The following is a 22517-nucleotide window of genomic DNA, read 5'->3' as shown; positions in this document are numbered from 1 at the left end:
GGGGTAGCCGGCAGGGCTGTCCCTTTCACCATTACTTTTTACGTTGGTGATTGAACCATTGCCAGAGGCCATTTGTGGGGATCTCAATATAATCAGCTCCAGAAGTGGGGTCAAAATTACATAAGATCTCGCTGTATGCAGATGATGTTCTAATTTTCTTGACAAATCCAGCAGTCTCAGTGCCTTGCCTGATATAATGCATTCATGCGTTTGGCGCTTTTCAGGGTATAAGATTACTTTCGCTAAATCAGAGGCTATGTCCATGGGTGGTCTTACGAAAGAGTTGGCTCGAGAGTGACTATAGATTCCCATTTAGGTGGTCACAGGGGGGTTTTGTGTATTTGGACATTTTCATTACTCCAGTTCTGGATTGGCTGTTCAAAGCCAATTTAACTCAATTGTTTGAAAAAATTAAACAAGACCTCCAAAGATAGGAGGCACTTCCAGTCTCATGGTTGGGTAGAATAGCGCTTATTAAGATGAATATTCTCCCTTGTTTGTTATACTCTATACGGATGCTCCCCCTGATTTTCAATAAACAAACACTCGGGAGACTGAACAGTTGGTTCAGCTCCTTTATCTAGCACTGTAAACGGCCCCTCATTAAAATATTTGAAAATACGCCACAAGCCTTTATAGTTACCAGAATCAAAAGATGCAAGTCCTCAACCTCATGCTTCGGCATTTCTGAAGTCACTCAGCGTATTCATTGCTTTCTCAAATTAACTTTCACACAGCGTCAGTCACAAGCCAGGGACTCCCAGGGTCAACGGACAGGTTTGATCTCTTCAGGGACGCTTTGAGAAACACCTGATGCATTTCAGCTGTTCAGGGATAGAAATAGAAAATAGGAGAAGGAAAAGGCCACTGCTGCTTATCAAGCCTATCTGTCATACAACGTGATCACGGCTAATCCTCTATCTCAATAGCATACGCTCCCCAATCCACTTGACACTTTTAGTCTTAAGAAATCAATTTCATTCTTAAAACATGTTCAGTTACTTGGCCTCCAGATTTTTCCATTTTGAGGCACCTGTATTTGGTTACCTAAGTCTCCAAAATCATTTCAGAACACTGCATCATTGTGATCATAACTTTTCATAATTATTGTCTCTGGTTCTGAAACATGCTTTGTCTCAATTAGAGTATTGCAGATCTACCGTATTCATCAAGGCAAGGTTCCAAACATATGGAAAATATGGACTGTAAGGACTTTAGATGTTTAGAGGAAAGGCTCAATTTCTCACAAACATGGTCACTCAGTGATCAAAAATGAAATAATTTCAGTTTTGGATTGGGGGTGGTGTCAGTTGAACATTTTCCTACTTCATTGTTTAATTATTTCCACACGAGTGTTATTTTCTGGAAGCAAGGTCCAGCCTTGCAATAAGGAATGTGGAATGGATCTCACAGTTTGTTTCAGCCCAGTGTTCATAGAGATGGGATCTATGGTGTTAGGGTCATGGCTAGCTGCTCATCATGGATAGGATGGAGGATAATGCTAAATTGCTGGAGTCAGCTGAATGTGAAGAGAATATTCCATAAGATGTCATGGTTGACAGTCAAGCCTCCATTCTTTAGTAGCCCATTTAAACAGAAATCCCAATGTCATGAAAGTTCTCTCTGAATACATGGAAAGTTACTTCATCTGTAAAACAGCATTTGGAAGAATCTCAGATTTCTTTTTCTGAATTTAGGGACCTGGCTGACTTCTTTCAGGTATTGAGCCAGATCCATCTAATACATGCTAAAGAAACTGGCAATATTGCTTCCATTTATAAATTCAAATTTTATTGTGGCAAGTAGAGGAGCGAGACAGGGAAATCAATCAGTTCACTCTTGCTAACTCTGGATTGGAACAAGAACATTCATAGAAAGGGTAAGAAGGTAGCCTAGTATTTTGGGGTTATCGCATTGGCATTTTTGCACAAAAGATAAAACAACAAGTATGATCTGACAACTGCATAACATTACATGTTAATATTAGCCCACTGAAAATTGTTTAAGATGCTTTACACTAGCCAAACTGAAGATTTTTTGTGTTGGGTGTAAAATCAGAGGAGTGTATAAAAATGCAAAGTATCAGGGAATCAAATAAAATTGGCCCTATATTTTCCTTTGAATTGATCCCTAGAATCCAACACATTATCCACACTCCCAGAAAATGCAAAATTGTCTCTCAAGCTACAGTCGATTTAAAATGCACCTGCAATTTTTGATCTCTAACGTCCTAATCACCAACTGTGTTTAAGACAACTTCATGGAGTCACCCAAATGTTACTATTCGCCCAAAATTAGGAGACTTGATTTAAGTATGTATCTTCACTACTGCATATGCTACACTTCACACGAATACCACTCAGGAGAGATTATCTCTAGATTCTTAATCCATAGACCTAGATGGCATTCTTGTGACATTCCTACTGGATCTGGCTTAGACATTCTTCCAGACCCACTGCAACATGGTTGACTCTTAACTGCCCTGAAAAGGAAAAAAAGGAAAACAGATACACCACCTGGAGTTGACCTAGGTACCAGAAACGACAATGACAAAAACAACACCGTTGACCATTTGAGGCCTCCTTAATAACATCAAGGAGTCTGTGCCAAAATTAGAAGTTGTCTCACAGACTAGTCAAGCAACAGCCTGAACCACTTATATTCACCGAAACATACCTTGTAAAGTCTCAGTTACTACCATCACCTGATGTGTCCTGGCCCACTGGCAGGCAGGCCCAGCACAGGGGGCAGCACAGTGTATATGATTGGGACGGAGTCGCCTTGGGAGTCTTCAACATTGAGTCATATGGCATCAGGTCAAACATGGGCAAGGAAACCACATGCATACTATCACTCCCTTCAGTGATGGACTGTTATGAGTTGTGGGTGTACTGTACCTTTAAGAGAGTTAAAAGCTAGCGGGGACAGCACCATATTCTCAATAAGATACAATGTAACATGTGGTCCAGCTGAGGATCTGAAACCTGAATACAGACTGAGGTAACTAGTTGTTGTCAGGAACAACCGCATAACAGAGGTTCTGACTAACTTAGATGGCAATAAAATGGCTTCTTGGTTGCAAACTGACAACCTGCTAAAAGCTGCATAAAATGGCTTTTAATTCTGCTAAAGCTGCACAATTAACTAACCACACTCTGTTGAAACAGAGATTAGAGCTGAAAATGTGTTGCTGGAAAAGCGCAGGTCAGGCAGCATCCAAGGAACAGGAGAATTGACGTTTCGGGCATCAGCCCTTCTTCAGGATGATGCCCGAAATGTCGATTCTCCTGTTCCTTGGATGCTGCCTGACCTGCTGCGCTTTTCCAGCAACACATTTTCAGCTCTGATCTCCAGCATCTGCAGTCCTCACTTTTTCCTTCAACAGAGATTAGCAGACAATGCTCCCTTTATAGCATAGAAATAACTAGACTAGATAAGACATCACTGGCCATCATGTGACCTTCAGATGCAGGTGCAAAGACTGTGTTAGCGAGATGAGGGTTGCCATTTTAAGAATGGTTTGACAGTAGCATGCTAGTCAAGCCCTAAAGAACATTTGATATGGACCAGGCCAGACGCCCTCAAAACATTTCAAGAAAGTGGCCCAGACCCTAACTTTGCTTGTTGTTTTAAGCAGGTGTAAAGTAGATATTCCAGGAGAGATGTTGCTGGTCAGACCATGTAGTTGTATATAAATTCTGTTTTGTTTAAAACATTACCAAACAAAACACAAACAAAAAAAGAGAACAGAATGCCGAATAACTATCTGAAAGTTCAAAGATGATCCCAACTTAATGATGCTGTTCCCAATACTTGCAACAATCCCCATAAACACCCTTTAGCACAAAAATCAAACAGGTTTTTACAGGAGAGAACTCAGAGAGGAGGATCAGCATGGACCCACTTCTTTGGGTCCAGCAGCTTTTACAACTGCCTGACTGCTTTCAATGAATAGCCAGACCAGAGAAAAACTGAGTTGGAAGAACTAGCCACTTCACTTGCATTGTACAAGTGATTTTTTTCTAAAAACGTGAAAGCCTTTTGACTGAGGCACTGTCTGGTAGATGTAATGAAATTGGCCCTAAAACCCATCGAAATCCAGATTTTTCAAAACCACTGTCTTTTACAAACCTTCTGAAAAAAAACAGCCAAGGACAACATAACCTGGCTCAAGGAACAGCAGCATCACACATTACTGTTGGACCAGGTGATGAAGGAACCAATAAGAAATAACATACTTGACCTCATCCTCAACAACCTGCCTGCTGGAGATACTGAGATCGCCATTGGAAGGTGTAAGTGTGATCACCAAACAATCCTTGTGGAGACAAAATCCCACCTACACATGGAGAATAGTGTACATCATGTCATATGGTACTATCACCATGCTAAATGGGATAGACTTCAAACAGATCTAGCAACTCAAGACTGGGCCCACAGTACCTCATGGATGCATCAGCAGCGACAAAATCACAAAAAAATCTCCCCAATCTACAATGACCATCAAGCCAAGGTACCAACCCTGCTTCAATGAAGACTGCAGGAGAGCATACCAGCAGGAGCACCAAGAATTCCTAACAATTAGGTTGCAACCTGGTGAAGCTACAAAGCAGTGCTATTTGCATGCCAAATAGCATAAATAGCAAGTGACAGACAAAGCTCAGCAATCCCATAATAAACAGATCAGATCTAAGCTCTGCAGTCTTGCCAGGTCCGGTTGTGAATGGTGGTGGACAATTTCAACAACTCACTGGAGGCAGCGACTCCAACAGTATCCCAATCCTCAAATGTTGGGGAACCCAGAACATCAGTTCGAAACGTAAGGTTGAAGCATTTACAACAATCAGCCAGAACTGCCAACTGAATGATCCATCTTGGTCTCCTCCACAGGTCCTCAGCATCACAGACATCAGTCTTGAACCAATTTGATTCACTCCAAGTGATGTCACAAAATGGCTGGAGACACCAGATACTGCAAATTCTAATGGGCCTAAAATCACTCCGGCAATTGTACTGAAGATGTGAGCTCCAGAATTTGTCCTATGGATAGCAGAGGTGTTCCAGCATCTTGGCTGCAACACTGGCATTTTCCTGGCAATGTACAAAATTGCCCAGCTATGACTTGAACACCAGGCCAAATCCAACCCAACCAATTACCACCTCATCAGTCTACACTTGATCGTTATAAAGTGATGGAAGGTGTCTTGAGCAGAGCTCTCAAGCAACACCTGCACAGCAATAATTTGCCCAGTGACACCCAGTTTAGGTTCCGCCAAGGCCACTCACCTCCTGACTTCATTACAGTCTTGGTTCAAATATGGACAAAAGACCCAAATTCCAGGGGTGAGGTGAATGATAGCCCTTGACATCAAGGCTGCATTTGTCCTAATGTGGCATTAAGGAGACCAAGCAAAACTGGAATCAATGGATAAACACTCTGCTGATTAGAGTCATACCTGGCATATAGGAGGATGGTTCTAGCTGTCAGAGGTCAGTCATCTCAGCTCCTGGACATCACTGCACAGGTTCCTCAGAGTTATGCTCAAGGCCCAGCCATCTTCAGCGGCTTCAATAACCTTCTCTCCATAAGATCAGAAATGCAGACGTTCGCCGATGACTGCACAATTTGCAACTCTTCACACACTGAAGCAGTCCATGTCCAGGTGCAGCAAGACCGAGACAACATCCAGGCTTGGGCTGACAAATGACAAATGACAAATAATACCCATGCCACACAAATGCCAGTTAAAGTGCATCTCTAAAAAGAGGCAATCTAACCACTCTTTGATATTTAATAGAGTTACCATCACTGAATCCCCCATAATCAACATCCTGGAGATTAGCATTAACCAGAAATTGAACTGGACTAGCCATACAAATAGTGGCTACAAAGGTAGGTCAGAAGATAAGAATTGCAGCAAGACAACCCCATCCAAGTGGAAAGACAAGAGCAGCAGATATATGGTAACATCACCACCTGCAAGCTCTCCTCCAAGCCATTCACCATCCAAACTTGGAAATGTATCACCACATCAAAATCTTGGAATTCCCTCAACAGCACTGAGCACCGACCTATAGCACATAGACTGTAGTGGTTCAGGAGGGCAGTTCATCACCTTCTCAAGTGCAGCCAGTGACAACTACGTCCCACGAGTGAATAAAATAAATAAGAGAACAAAGTGAGTGCTAAAAAGAACTCAAACAATCAATGGCACAACAGGAAAATTGAATCCTGCAAAACATAGGAATAACCATCCAATGCTTCATACTCAAGATAACAATCCCTACATTGACTAATTCTTACTCTTAAAAACTAGTGCAGGTTTGGATCAACAGAAGCACTTTCAAGTCTAATGTATATATCTGGATCAAGCCTGAACCCAGGACTTGAATACTTCATGCTGGTTAACATCTCTGTGCATTATTGAGGTTACGATGAAAGGAATAACAATTTGAAAATACATATTCTATATTGTAGTAAATCAGAGTCAGAGATGTACAACACGGAAACTGAGCCTTCATCCATGCCGACCAGAAATCCTAACCTAATCTAGTCCAACTTGCCAGCCATATCCCTCTAAACCCTTCCTATACATATATCCATCCAGATGTCTTTTAAATGTTGTAACTGCAACAGCGTCCACCAATTTCTCTGGCAGCTCATTCCATACACACACCACCCTCTGCACGAAAGTTACCCCTTAGGTTCTTTTAAAATCTTTCCTCTCTCACCCTAAACCCATGCCCTCTAGTTCTGGGCTCCACCCTCCCCTGGGAAAAGACCTTGTCTATTCACCCTATCCATGCCACTCATGATTTTCTAAAGCTCTATGAGGTCACCCTACAGCCTCTGAAGCTCCCGGGAAAATAGTCCCAGTCTATTCAGCCTCTTCCCAAAGCTCAAACCCTCCAACCTTGGCAACATCATTGTAAATCTTTTCTGAATCCTTTCAAGTTTCATAACATCCTTGTCACATCTTCCAAGTTGCATACAGCCTTATTAATGGGCAAAGGACGTTAAAACCCATTTATCTCATCATTCGGTATAAGTTTGTTGTCATGTTTGCCTTAAAACTAAAAGTTAATTTCAATGTTGTCAAACGAAAAGGCTGAAAAGAAAATGGGATATACTTTGAACTCAAAAGGTGCAATAGAAATATAGCTCTTTCATTTAATAACAGAGGTTCAAATGCACCACAGGGAACAGAAACAATGTATTAAAGGAGTGGAGATTATGAACTGATGAAAGAAAATGGTTGTAATTAAATTTTACAATACAGCTGATGGCTTACGGAAAACGTTACACCCAACAAGTCATGCTCCAGCTGTTGAACTTGTATTGCTACAGTCTCAAAGGAATCAGCCGAGATTGTGGGTGGTGGAAACAGGTAAGTTCCACCTTATATGCTGTGGTACTATAATTTCTATTTCTCTATCAAAGATTTGGATCTGCTTTTATTTCCTCTCAAAGGTAATCCAAAAGCACAGGTATTCATTTTGCAATCAATTATCTTACAAAGACAAGTAAGCTTACCATAAAGAGTTGGGTATGCCTTTGATATGTAAAGAATTATAAGTGCCAATAAAATATATAAACTCCAAAGTCTCTGCCAAAGTTGATTTAGTTGTTGTAGTGCATTATATTAAGAGTTCTGCCAGTTTTTTTGATGTGGGGAGATAATTTTTTTTTAAAAAGTTCTTTTAAAACTAGATTTCTCAAAGTGCCTTTCTCTCATGCAGTGAACAGCAACCCTGAAATAAGCTTGACAAATTTAATGAGACAGGTCCCAAGATGACCCAGTGAAAAACAGATTTTGCAGACCTTAGCAAACCTCAGCAAAATATTTCATAAACCTACACTTTGCAAAGAATGCAAAACTAATTAATAACTGCCATGAGAGGACAAATTCAGTTACTTTAGGGTATGATTCCTACAAAATGCAATCTTCAAATGAAGAATAAAACTTGGGAGCAGAAACAATTATTGGTTGTTAACAATTGAATGAGACCTTTCCATCTCCTAGTAGCCATGATGCTTCTAACAAGCAGTTAAAGCAGTCAGTCAATCAGTTGACAGTAGGAAGAACGTCCCTGTCAGAGTAATCATAGATATGCTCTCAATGGAGTGAGCTTGATGGACAAACGACCTTTAGTTATTATAAATATTTATAGTTATTGGAATAGATGGACAGAAGACATTTTCTTATTCTAAAGTTTTATTGTGATTGTGACACAAACTACCACTCATCTAAAACCTTGGAATAGTTTGCACCAAATAAAGTATTCCTTTCTCATTCCATTCAAGTAAAACTGTTACACTGTTTAGAAAATTATTGCTTTCAAAAGCAGTATGTTTAAGAGACCTGGCAACATAATCTGCAGTAGAAACTAGAAAGTAGAAGGAAAATCAACTTCTGACAAAGTATTCAAATGAGATTTTCAATATAAAGATTAAGTTTGTAGCTGCATTGAAAATATCTCAAACCTACACTTTGCAAATAATGCAAAACTAACATTAATAAATGCCATGGGGGGTCAAATTCAGTTACTTTAGGGTACAATTCCCACAAAATGCAATCTTCAAATGAAGAATAAAACTTGGGAGCAGTAACAATTATTGATCACTTCACAAAGGCACTCCTTGGTCCATTATTTTAATGGCTGTATTAGCTTAAGTTCATCATGCCTTCATTAAAATAGCAGAGGGAAAAGGAACAAGCAGTTGCCAGTTACCACTACCTTCACTTGATCAATTGTGTGTTAAGTGCACCTTTACTTCATAAAGCAACTTACTTTTAATTAAGACCAACTTGTTTCATCTCATGTATAGAATTGTGATTCTACAAGTATTACTGAAAATTTAGTTTCAAATGAAAACCTAATCATTAGGCTTCAAAAGGTAATTGGATTTATTACAGCAGAGGTTCAACAGTCAACAAAATTTCAAAAGAAATTATAACACCATATCAGTATTCATTTATCTGTTTAAATACATTGAATAGATTTAACTAGCACAATATCAAGCACATATTCTAGACTTTCTGGTTCTAAAGTCAGTGAGACAATCAGCTTTCAGTGGTATTATCCCGTAAAATTGATAGCAACTTCTGATAGTGCTGTGCACAACTGAACATTGAAACCAGGCTTGGGTATCAGCAATCATCTCTCCCTCCACAGGGCATATTAAAATCTTCAGAGGGAAATCAATTACAATCATAAAACGGACATGAACTTCCACTTTTTAGGATCCACATCTCACCGTAAAATCCTCCAAAAATGTTATGCTTTTTGTTGTGTGAGGTACAACAGAGTTTTCAAACAGCATATTAAGTTGCTAATATCATTAACATTTTTTAAATCCAAAGAATTAATTTTGTGTTGGAGAAATTTGACATTCACAAACAGTGACAATTCCATAGATTTTATATTTTCTTCAGACTTTGACATTTCAGATTTTACTTTTATCTCACCAGTACATCCCAATTGTTGTTTCCATTACTGCATACTATAAAAAGCAAATGATAAGACTTGCTTCTTACTAACTGGTTAGCTGTCTGTACGATTGTGCTCTTCAACTGGTTGTTGGCATGTCTGTTGACAATATCAGAGGTCCTCCATAGCTGGCTTGAGAATAAAATTAAACATCGGAAAAGACAAAACAGGTGTCACAGAGCTCACTAGGATCTTTGTTGGCAGCTTTCTTCAAGGTCACCAGTGAGCACTGTCACACAAGTGTACATAAGTGACTCGCTCTATGTTTATGTTCAAGCTGTACCATGTTAAACTTTCTTCCCCACCGTGTGGCCTACTGATTTCCTCAATTTAGTTTTAATAATTTTGGGGACATGGGAAGGGGACTCCCCTACATCAGGGAGACAGGATGCCAACTTGCGGATCGTTTCAGAGAACATCTCTGGGACATCTGCACCAACCAACCAACGCCACCGCCCCGTGGCTGAACACTTAATTCCACCTCCCACTCCGCTAAGGACATGGGCCTTTTCCATCGCCAAACCCTCACCACCCGACACCTAGAGGAAGAACGCCCTATATTCCGCAGTGGGACCCTGCAACCACACAGGATCAATTTAGATTTCACTAGTTTCCTCATTTCCCTTCCCCCATATTATCCCAGTCTCAAGCCTCCAACTTGACACCACCCTCTTGACCTGTCCATTGCCTTTCCTATCTATCTGCTCCACCCTCCTCTCTGACCTATCACCTTCTTCCCCACCTTCATCTACCTGACGCATTCTCAGCTACCTTCCCCTCCAACCCCACCCCCCCCCTCCCATTTATCTCTCAGACCCTGGCCCACAAGCCTCATTCCTGACACTGAAATGTCGACTCTCCTCCTCCTCGGATGCTGCCTGACCTGCTGTGCTTTTCTAGCACCACACTCTCGACACTGCCCTCAATTAAAGTTGTGTTTGTTTTCCTGAAAACTGTGACAATCATTTTGAAACGAAGCATTTAATGTTAAAACTACAGTTAGGTTCCATGAGGCCTTACCTATCAGAAAAATATTTTGAAATTGTATCCATACTCTCTAGGTTGGAATACAATACTTTAAATGGCTAAATCCCTATACTGGATATGAAACAATTTAAATTAAAATACATTTAAAAATATAATAGAAAACTGTAACATCCTTTTAGGACTTTCAATTGCAGACCCTCCAAGAGTGGAGCACTGGGTGTTGGAACATAGGGTCTGTGCTGCGGAGCCTTCGCTCATTGGACCTTGGGCTACCAGCTAAGGCTGTCTGTGTGACAGCGCCCTTTTGGGGATTCACAGCACCCTTTCTTGATGCCTGCTGCCACCTCAGGGTTGCACGGACCATAACTCAACATGGCTGTTCCTCTTCACCGACTACAGAACCTTGGCCATGCTGGGTATCATGGGTCTGTACTTAGTGGTTTCTCCTACCCTCACACGATGCTGGCTGGAAACAAAGGGTTTTTGTAGCACATGGTGTGCATCCAGGGTCTTGTTGAGGCTGGAGTTTGAGCCATGTTGGTCCAGATTGAGTTTCTTGATCCCCTGCACTGTCCTGCCACTGTCCTTGCTACTCCAGTTGTTATTACAGAAAGCAGTGGTAGGGGTCGTCAACTCCGTTATGGCCAACGAGAGGTATGTGCATGTGTAGGTGGTTGGAGGTCTCATGTCAAGGTGCTTTATCTCCAGTAGTGATGGACTGTGCAGCTTCTTGGAGCAATGCTGTTTGGCAGCAGCTGCAATGTGACTGGATGATTTGTGTGTGCATGACTATGTGGTGTCTATCGCAGGCAGTTTGTTGCCTTATGGGTAGGGTTTCTTTGTGCAGACTGCAGGCAACATGGCAGCACAGGATAAGGCCACAAGTCAGAAGGCTGGGCAGTGGGTGCACCCTGATGTTTGTGACAGAGAAAGGTCATTAATAACATGCTTCAGAGAATATTCACACTTGAATCTCAAAACTAGGCTCTCTGGTTAAGAAATCAAAAATGCTGGTGCATATACTGGACGGCACATTTGCTCAATGGTTAACACTGCTGCCTCACAGTACCAGAGACCTGTGTTCTATTCAAGCCTTGGGCAACCTTCTGCACGCGGTTCCTCCCACAGTCCAAGAGACGTTCAGGTTGGCCAAGCTAAATTGCCTACAGTATCCAGGAATGTGGAAGTTAGGAAGATTCGAAATAGGGAAATGTAGAGAGAGGGGTTGGGAGGTGTTTGTTGTGGAATGCTCTTTGAAGGGTCAGTGCAGACTCAATGGGCCAAACTGTCTGCTTCCATACTGTAGAGATTCTGTAATTCTGTGAACTAGACTATCAGGTCTGAAAGTACCAGCCATGTAACTTCTGCAATATTTTGTGCCTGACTTTCAGTCAGTAATTTCTTATAATCACATAGCTGTATGCATATTGAGATCAAGCACACACACCTAAATCGCTAAACCTATCCTGCAGTATTGCACATTAGAGCCACATGTAGTTTTGTTTTCAAACTCGGATTGTGTGTCAGAAGGAACAGTTAAATGCAGACGTTCTCCATCAATAATTAGACACATTCCTTCCTGATTTGGCCTGGCAGAACCTACTACAGGCCTTCTAGTCAATGTCATAGTATCATATTCACTACTTGCAGTTGTAGGACAAATAGCACAATGCATCTTCTCTCGGAAAATAACCCACATTGATGTAGAAAATAAGGAGGATTTCTCTAACTGGAAAGGGAAAATTTAAACATACAACAGTACTCTAAGCAATTTAGGAATTATTATGCATTACATAAAGTATCTGGTACAAGCATTTAAAAAGAAACCACAACTACAGTTGCTACAAAAACTGTATGGCAACTGTCTGACAGTTAAGCAGACATGTTAATTCACTTTTCACATTGCAACATTCTGTTTAAATTGCAGAATTAGATGCTGTTGTAAAAGAATTACATGCATGTTAAAGCTCTGTTGTCACTATCTCAAATGTAGAAGTGTGCTGGCCATTGATGGCCTCAATCTGTAATAACATTGAGTTTTACGTCAGAAAGCTGATAGATTCAAACCTCAATGCTGATTTAACTATTGCATTGAGAAGAACAAAGAAAATTACAACACAGAAACAGGCCCTTCGGCCCTCCATGCCTGTGCCGATCCAGATTCTCTATCTAAACCTGCCAGGTAAAAACAATGACTGCAGATGCTGGAAAGCAAATACTGGATTAGTGATGCTGGAAGAGCACAGCAGTTCAGGCAGCATCATCGACGTTTCGGGCAAAAGCCCTTCATCAGGAATAAAGGCAGTGAGCCTGAAGCGTGGAGAGATAAGCTAGAGGAGGGTGGGGGTGGGGAGAGAGTAGCATAGAGTACAATGGGTGAGTGGGGGAGGAGATGAAGGTCAAGGAGGAGAGGGTGGAGTGGATAGGTGGAAAAGGAACTAGGCAGGTCGGACAAGTCCAGACAAGTCAAGGAGACAGTGCTGAGCTGGAAGTTTGTAACTAGGATGAGGTGGGGGGAAGGGGAAATGAGGAAGCTGTTGAAGTCCACATTGATGCCCTGGGGTTGAAGTGTTCCCAGGCGGAAGATGAGGCGTTCTTCCTCCAGGCATCTGGTGGCGAGGGAGCGGCGGTGAAGGAGGCCCAGGACCTCCATGTCCTCGGCAGAGTGGGAGGGGGAGTTGAAATGTTGGGCCACGGGGCGGTTTGGTTGATTGGTGCGGATGTCTCGGAGATGTTCCCTAAAGGGGAATCAACTTATTGATTCCTTATTAATCACTTTTGATAAAGTTCGGGAGACACCGTTTTGTCATTGATCTGCCCAAAGCATATTTGACAGGGCACCAGTGAGGAGCTTGCTAAAAATTCACTCAACAAGTAGTGTGTGCAATTTGTAATAATTGTGAACTGGAGGACCACATGGCACAAATACAAAGGATTCCAGTTTACAAATAAACTGCAATCATAACCTTGTTATAAAATTAATCTACCAACCAAAACAATGACATAGGGATAAGTTATACCAATGCAACCAATTTCCTAGTTAAGCTATGGTTTCAATTTAATATCAATTTAAACCAAGTAGTATAATATTGGCATAAAGTTACTAGAAGCACACAAACGCCAAAAAATTTAAGACTTCCAATATCAAGAGTTCCGCTTGTGACATGACTTCACACTCAGCATAGTCTGACTTCAACTCCGACTCACCAAATGTTGAGCGGAAGTTCATATACAAGGTGGAAGTTGGGAGGATGTCCAGGGGAGTATCAGAATATCAAGTCTCAAGGTTACAATGGCACAAATAAGAATATCAGTTGCAAATGAGTTGAGACAAGAGGTAGAAATGAGCAGTAAATGCAAGTTAAGACTGTGAAATTGAAAGAAATTGGGTTAGAAGTTCAGTTCAGCATCAAATAAACAGAGACTGGCAACAGGCTCAACCTTAGAAAGCAACCAGAAAGTTGGATGAAGTCAATAGTTGGGGAATAAAGTTTAAAATGGGGGCTGAAGACATTTTTATTTAATTCATTCATGAGAAGAGAGTTACTGGCTAGGCCCGCATTTAGTGCCAAACCTTAAGTGTACAGAGGACAGTTAAGAGTCAATCATATTTCTGTGGATCTGGAGCAATATGTAAGCCTGACCAGATGAATATGGCAGATATTTTTCCTAAAAAGACTAGCTCCTTGTAAATCTTTTCTGAATCCTGTCCAATTTAATAATAACCTTCCAATAGTAGGGTAACCAGAATTGTACACAGTGCTCCAAATGTGACCGCACCAGTGTGCACAATCACAACATGAGGCCCTAATACTCAGTGATCTAATTCAGCACTGCGCCTGCACACATCAACCAGACTGCCCCCTGTGTGACCAGCCACTGCGCCTGTACATGTCAAACAGACTGCCCCTACGTGACCAGCCACTGCGCCTGTGGAAATCAACCAGACTGCCTCTGCTTTACCAGCAACTGCACCTGTACATGTCAACCACACTGTCTATGCTTTATTAGCAACCGCGCCTGTACACATTAACCACACCATGACATTCTTCACTGGAGAGTATGAGGTTTACATTCATAGAGGTTTGAGGGCATAGATTAGGCAAATAGCAAAGGTCTTTTCCCTAGGGTTGTGAAGTTCAAACCTCAAAGGCATAATTTTAAGGTGAGAGGAGAAAGATTTAAAATGGACCTGAGGGGCAACCTTTTGACACAGAGGGTGGTTTATATGTAGAATGAGCTGTCAGGGAAAGTGCAAGATGCAGGGACAGTTACAACATTCAAAAGACATTTTGATAAGTCCATGAATAAGAAATGTTTGAAGGGATATGGGCCAAGCAGGCAAATGGGACTTGTTTAGTTTGGGGAAATTTGGTCGGCATGGACTGGTTGGACTGAAGCATCTGTTTCCATGCTGTATGAGTCTGTGACATGAATGAACAATAATCAACAGTGGTTACATAGTCACCATAAGGTTAGCTTTCTTTTCACTCTAGACTCTTATTAAATTCTATCACCGCCATCTGCCATGGTTGGATTCGAAACTATGTACCAGAGTGAAATACTAAACTACTGATGTTATTATGTCACCGCAATGATGTTAGTTTTTCCATTATACAACTGGAAGTAAATTCCACTCATTCAATATTGGATGTCAGAGTGCAATCATTGGCAACCGAAGAATCAAGAGTGGGCAGTGAACAGAATTCTGGTCATTAGAATAACACTTACAAGCAGCTTTTATTAACCAGACAATAGCAAAAACTGGGGAAATACCCTAGCAAACTTCTGAAAGTGAAAAGCTACAACAGTAACATTTGAGGCATAAAATAACAAACAAAAAATTGCCTGGGGGAGAAACCTGTTAGAGAGTTTTAGAGCTGCATAGCATGGAAACAGACCCTTCAGTCCAACTCATCCATGTCAACCAGATATCCTAAATTAATCTTTTCCTGTTCGTCAGCATTTGGCCCATTTGTCTAAACCCTTCCTATTCATATACCCATCCAAATGCCTTTTGAATGTTATAACTGTTAAATCAAATCAAAGGCCGGCAGATGCATTAAAATTATTTTGCTAGAGGATAGAACCCATCCAGACTGCCATACGATATGAGTGATGTGGTGGTGCCAGTGTTGGATTGGGATGGGTGGCAAAGTTAAAAATCACACAACACCCAGTTATAGCCCAACAGGTTTCCTGCAAACCAGTGTGGAAACAGGCCATTTGGCACAACAGGTCCACATTGACCCGCTGAAGAGTAACCCATCCAGACCCCTTCCCCTACCCAATTACTCCACATTATCCCGATTAATGCAACTAACCTACACATCAGAGAGTAGCAGGGGTGTGGAACGCCCTGCCTGCAACAACAGTAGACTCGCCAACTTTAAGGGCATTTAAATGGTCACTGGATAAACATATGGATAAAAATGGAATAGGATAGGATTGATGAGCTTCAGATTGGTTCCACTGGTCGGCGCAATATGGAGGGCCGAAGGGCCTGTGCTGCGCTGTAATGCTCTTTAGTCTATGCTCTGTCCCTGAACACTATGGGCAATTTAGCATGGCCAATTTACCTAATGTGCCCATCTCTGGATTGCGGAAGGAAACCACACAGACTAGGATCGAACCTGGGTCCCTAGCACAGTGAAGCAACAGTGCCGCCGTTATTTAGAGTCAGAGAGATGTACGGCATGGAAACAGACCCTTCGGAAAGTACACGCTTTCGGAACGCTCCTGAGTAAGGTGCAGAGCTCCGACAGCTTATACGATATGCTTGGTGATGCAGAATTGAGGTGGAAAAAAGAACCTTATCTTTACATAATGCTTTTCACGACCATTTAAAGGTGACCCTCTTGTGGTGCAGCGGCAGCGTCCCTGAATCGGGAGCCCACAGTCACGTCCCAGCTGCTCCAGAGATGTGTAATAACGTCTCTCAACAAGTTGATGAGAAAAATTAGATTAAAAAGACCAAAGAAGTGGGTTTTTTTTCCTTCTTCGACGTGCAGTCACCGATGCAATGCAAGAAACACAGCAGCTAATTTATGCACAAACATCAATGCGATCGTGACCGAATGGCGTGTGTTTTTTTTTTGGGGGGGGGGGGGGGGTGAATGCATGTTGACCGAAGGATGAACAGGCACAGGGATGACACTTCTGCTCTTCTTTCGAGCACTGCCAACGTTCACCAAGATCGGAGTCAGGCCTCCTCCTCCTCCACTGTCAAATGGCACCGTGCAACAGCGCAGCACTGCCCCTCAGCACCACACCGGAACGTCAGCCTGGGATTTCTGCGCTCAAATCTCAGAATCGTCATGTTGACAGCTGAAAGATTTGGGATTTAAGCCTGTAGCCTTGGGTCTAACTGGATGAGAAGTCGAGGAACAGAGGCACGACAAGGGGCCACACACACACACACACACAGTCTGATTCAATTGAACCATATTTGCAGAAAAATAAGAACTGCACCGATAAATGGCTCCATTTGCTGTGGCTGTAGCAATCTCATCGGACAGTAGCTGCCTGCTTGACAACGTTCACATCACAACACACACACACACACAGAAAGACAGAGGCTTGAACATCGGCCGTCGACAGGAATCTGACTGAGCTCCTTGCGCACAGGCCAACCCCGACACGGTGAGGTAGAAATGTCGCCTCTAATTCCATTTTTCTCCCCCCCACCACAACTCACAAAAACAAAATGAAAACAGTAGCCATGCCTCTCACTGGAAATAAATATATAAAAACAAGAGAAGTCTCTCACCCCGCGATGATGGTGGAAGCGGCGACAGGCGAACACCTACGCTCCGTCTCCATCGCCCGCCCAGCCACCTCTCGCTCAGGCCGCCCTCTCCTCCAACGGACCCCGCACGAGCCGCACTCCGAACGCCGAGCCGTTAATGAGGAAGGAAAAGGGGACGCGCGCAGCCCTCGCCTCTGCTTGCCCACGGGGCGCGCTCGAGAAGTCCGCCTCTGGCGCTTCTCTCTCCCGCTCGCGCACTGAGCATCCGGGTCATCAACCAAACAGCGAGTGCGCGCGCGCGGGCTCGAGCCCGCGCATGCACTTGCCTGGTTAAGGTAACCGGCCAAAGAGTTCTCACCTGAGTGGCATTGTTCGAACACCGAGAGGCCGAAGGGATGGCGGCCGTCTCCACCGATGCTACCCTCTGTCGGAAAAGGCAGCGAGGAGCAGCGTGACTCCGACCCACACTTGGTAAAAACAATGACTGCAGATGCTGGAAACCAGATTCTGGGTTAGTGGTGCTGGAAGAGCACAGTAGTTCAGGCAGCATCCAAGGAGCAGTATGTTGGTCTCCTTTTCATTGTGTTGGCGCTACAGATAGGAAATCGCAGCGAGATTTCGGTTGTTTGAGATTGTTCGGCCACTCAACAAGATCAAGGTTAATCTCAATTGTTTATGTTTTTGTCCTCTTTTTCAGTATGGCCATTTTTGACCAGTTATAGCATATATTTGCTTCCCGTACCTAAAATATCTCTTTTATGTTTGTTTCCATAACTATTACCACCCACAAGGCATGAGTGCCTATCATCAGAGGCTAAATTTGGAGGGGTCTGTTAGAAATAAATTTGAATTAATTTAGACGAGACCACCAAAACTGGAAACAAGACAATTTATTCTACGATCTTGCAAGAAAGGGCATCAAATGCAGAAGCAAATGAGCAGTGAACATTCAAACTAGTACACAGTTATACTTTTGAGCTGCATGAGGTCACCTCTCCTGACTCTTACATTACCCAATCTTTCTTATTGTATTCTACCACTACCTAGCTGCGCTCTGCCCTTATTGCCCCCTTTTCTCCAAGTTGGCAGTCTTTCCCTCTGTAAGTGCTGACATAAGGCTAGACTTGTATCTTGATGTTCTTTTACTTTGCTTGTAACATCTTCCATTGTTCATAGGTACATTCCATTCTTGAACATACGTTTTGACAATGTATCTCTTCTTGCCTAGTTTATGCGTTTCAGCTATCTCAGCTATTTTGCTGAGACTAAATTATTTAAAACATTATGATGAAAGAAATTATTTACTTTAATAATTCTGCACTAAAGTTAGTATTCAATTATCCACAATTATACATTAAAGATAAAATTACATTTCCCTAATGCTTGCCTAGCTGATACTTTTCCCTGTACCCCTTTTCTGCACATACACACTCTTGCTTTTCTATATCTGCAAACACAACACACTTCCCCATTTCTTACAGGGTCCACTCAACATCGAGCTATGCCAACCAGGAGACTCTGCTGATCTTACCATTTGTAAGAAACATAATGGACATGATCAACCATAAAGTGCTAAAGCAGCACTCAAACCAAGCTAGTGTGCTTCCAATTAAACCTGTTGAACTATAACCTGGTGTTGTGTGATTTTTAACTCAAACCTGAAGCTTCAGGCCCAGAGGCATAGACACAATCCACTGTGCTATAAGACCTCCCAGTTCTCGCAGAGGTGGCTAATTCATGATCATGCCAGTGACAGTGTGACAGTACCATGCCCAATATTGCTATCAGCTTAACAAAATTTGGGCATGAAATGATTTGCAATAAATAGATTAGATTACTTCCAGTGTGGAAACAGGCCCTTCAGCCCAACAACACACCCAGACTTATTCCCCTACACCTAACACTACAGGCAATTTACCTAACCTACACATATTTTTGGACTGTGGGAGGAAACCAGAGCAAACTACACAGAGAATGTGCAAACTCCACACTGTCAGTTACCTGAGGTGGGAATTGAACCCAGGCCTCTAGTACTATAAGGCACCAGTGCTAGCCACTTTGCCACCATTAGTCTGGGATATCTTAAATCTTTGAGAAAGCATACAGTCACTTTTTTTCCCCATTGTACTGTCCAGTCTATTTAAAGTTAAAAATCACACAACACAGGTTATTGTCCAACAGGTTAATTTGGAAGGACAAGCTTTCAGAGCGCTGCTCCTTCATCAGGTAGCTAGTGGGGCAGGCTCATAGGACACAGAATTTATAGTAAAAGATAAAAGATACACCTAACACAATGTATTGAATAAACCTCGATTGCTGTTAATTCTTTAATCACTTAGAATGCCGCTTTTGGTTCATTAATATGTTACTTCCAAGTCACATTCCCACAATAACCTCAGTTTTTATTTAAAAAGTGGCATCTTAGCTCAGACAATGCATTAAAGATGTGAGGAAAGAGTCTGTCTGTACCTCAAATTGGAGTCAGACTGGTTCTATTTTCAAAGTAGGAATTTATAAAATGCCACCTGGACTGACTGTCTACAGATTGTGTGCTTTTTGAACAAAATTGAATGTATCTGCAAGTGCAAATTCACTCATAGACTTATGCGTGTGTGTGAAAGAGAGAGAGGGGGAGTGTGTGTATGTATGCGTGTGAGAGTGAGTGTGTGCTTGATAGAGTGTGTCTGTGAGTGTGCCAGAGTATATGCCTGTCAGAGGGTGTGTGTGCGAGTGTGAGTGTGGGTGTGTGTGTCTGAGAGCGTGTGTATAAGAGAGGGTCTGTGTTAGTGTTTAGTGTAGTGGAGTCACCTGTAGTGTGACATGAACCCAAGATCCTGGTTGAGGCTATCCTCATGGGTACCAAACTTGGCTATCAGCCTCTGCTTGGTGACTCTGCATTGTTGCGTATCCCGAAGTCAGTTCTTGGAGAACAGTTACCCAAAGATCCAAAGCCAAATATCCTTGACCGCTGAAGTGTTCCCCGACTGGGAGGGAACATCCCTGTCTGGTGAGTGTTGCATGGTGTCCATTCATCCATTGTCGTAGCGTCTGCTTGGTCTTGCCAATGTATCATGCCTCGTGGAATCCTTGCCTGCAGAGTATGAGATAGACAACCGATAGTGTACCCTTTGTTGTCCAGTACATCCTGGGAGCAGAGAAACTGCACCATATTCTTCACAGCCTGCAACACTTATCGATGAGGATGAGCACTTCGCCAAGATCTTCCTGACGCCTCCACTCCTCGCCTTTGAACAACCGCCAAACCTTAAACAGACCATTGTTCACAGCATACTGCCCAGCTTTCAGGACAACATCAACCACAATGTCATATAGCCCTGTCATGGCAACCATTGCGAGATGTGGCAGAGTGTCAACATGGATACTACCATTACATGTGGGGACACAAGCCACCACGTGCTCGGCAGGTACTCATGTGACTTGGCTGAATCCCATGTCTGTCTCCGAGGAGGTCATTACTGTTTCTCACTGTGGCATGTTGGAACTGGCGATCAATGCGTTGAGCACCGTATCCTGTTCTTATGAGGGCATTCTTCAGCACCATCAGGTGTCCATCACGTTCCTCCTCATCTGAACAGATCCTGTCCATGTATAGGGCTTGTCCATAGGAGATGGCTGTTTTTCCATTTGCAGATTTGTATTTGCAGATACATTGTATTTTGTTCAAAAAGCACACAATCTGTAGGCAGTCAGTCCATGTGATATTTTATAAATTCCTACTTTGGAAATAGAACCAGTCTGACTCCAGGTTGGGATACAGACAGATTCTAACCTCACATTTTTAATGTATTGTCTGAGCTGAGATGTCACTTTTTTAAAATAAAATCTTAAGTTATCTTGGGAACATGACTTGAGAGAAGTTCTGGGATTTACATATTAATGAATCAAACCAGCTATCCCATTCTAAGTGATTAAAGACTTAACAGCAATCTAGGTTTGTTCAATACATCGCATCGGTTGAATGACACTTTGGTCTTTTACTATAAAGTCTATGTCCTATGAATCTGCCCCACGAGCTACCTGACAAAGGAGCAGTGATCCGAAAGCTTGTACTTCCAAATTAACCTGTTGGATTATAACCTAGTGTTGTGTGACTTTTATCTTTGTCCACCGCAGTCCAACACTGGCAACTCCACGTCAGTCTATTTAAGCTTTTGTGTCACTTCAGCCCAGTTGATGGCATTCTTACCAGTGAGTCAAAAAGTTTTACGTAATAGCAAGTTTTGAGAAGATTTGTAGCTCAGGTTGAGGTTCTGGATGTAAGTTTGCTCGCTGAGCCGGAAGGTTCATTTCCAGACGTTTCATCACCCTACTAGGCAACATCTTCAGTGGGCCTCTGGGTGAAGCACTGTACATGATTCCTGCTTTCTATTTGTATGTATGAGTTTTTTTGGGTTGGTGATGTTATTTCCTGTGGTGATGTCATTTCCAGTTCTTTATCTTAGGGGATGGTAGATGGGGTCTAACACGATGTATTTGTTGGTAGAGTTACAATTGGAATGCCATGGTTCTAGGAATTCTCGTGCGTGTCTCTGTTTGGCTTCTCCTAGGATGGATGTGTTGTCCCAGTCGAAGTGGTGTCCTTCCTTATCTATATGTAAGGCTATTAGTGAGAGAGAGTCATGTCGTTTGTGGCTAGTTGGTGTTCACGTATCCTGGTGGCTAGTTTCCTGCCTGCTTGTCCAATGTAGTGTTTGTTACAGTTCTTGCATGGTATTTTGTAAATGACATTAGTTTTGCTTGTTGATTGTATAGGGTCTTTCAAGTTCATTAGCTGCTGTTTTAGTGTGTTGGTGAGTTTGTGGGCTACCATGATGTCAAGGGGTCTGAGTAGTCTGACAGTCATTTCCAAGAGGTCTTTGGTGTAGGGGAGAGTGGCTAGGGTTTCTGGACGTGTTTTGTCGACTTGTTTTGGTTGCAAGAACCGTGCAAAAACTGTAACAAAAACTACATTGGACAAACAGGCAGAAAACTAGCCACCAGGATACATGAACACTAACTAGCCACAAAATGACATGATCCTGTCTCACTTCAACTGGGACAACACATCCATCCTAGGACAAGTCAAACAGAAACACGCATGAGAATTCCTAGAAGCATAGCATTCCAACCGGATCTCTATCAACAAACACATTGACTTGGATCTCATTTACCACCCACTGAGAAAAAGAACAGGAAATGACATCACTGCAGGAAATTACATCACCAACCCAAGGAAACCCAAACATATAAATAGAAAGCAGGAATCATGTACAGTGCTTTGCCTGGAGGC

The 22517-nt window shown here is 42.4% G+C and overlaps 1 protein-coding gene across 5 annotated transcripts in view; it reads right to left on the bottom strand.

Annotated features, from left to right (window-relative positions):
* Positions 1–17623, bottom strand: part of cnsta (consortin, connexin sorting protein a) — a 93435-nt gene extending 75812 nt beyond the window's left edge. Inside the window, exons 1-2 of one of the 5 annotated variants that reach the window (XM_072580442.1) lie at positions 17586–17623; positions 644–824 (exon numbers count right to left, since the gene is read on the bottom strand). The gene's annotated coding sequence lies outside the window, so the exon portion shown is untranslated. Of the gene's footprint in view, positions 1–643; positions 825–5456; positions 5656–17248; positions 17491–17585 lie in introns of those variants that run through there. The other 4 variants (XM_072580441.1, XM_072580443.1, XM_072580446.1 and 1 more) reach the window with 4 other exon arrangements.
* Between the last annotated feature and the right edge of the window lie 4894 nt (positions 17624–22517).

Source organism: Chiloscyllium punctatum, chromosome 11 (genome assembly GCF_047496795.1).
Source record: "Chiloscyllium punctatum isolate Juve2018m chromosome 11, sChiPun1.3, whole genome shotgun sequence".
Classification (NCBI taxonomy): domain Eukaryota; kingdom Metazoa; phylum Chordata; class Chondrichthyes; order Orectolobiformes; family Hemiscylliidae; genus Chiloscyllium; species Chiloscyllium punctatum.
The sequence above is the reverse complement of the archived record's forward strand: the minus strand, read 5'-3'. Positions and strand labels throughout refer to the sequence as shown.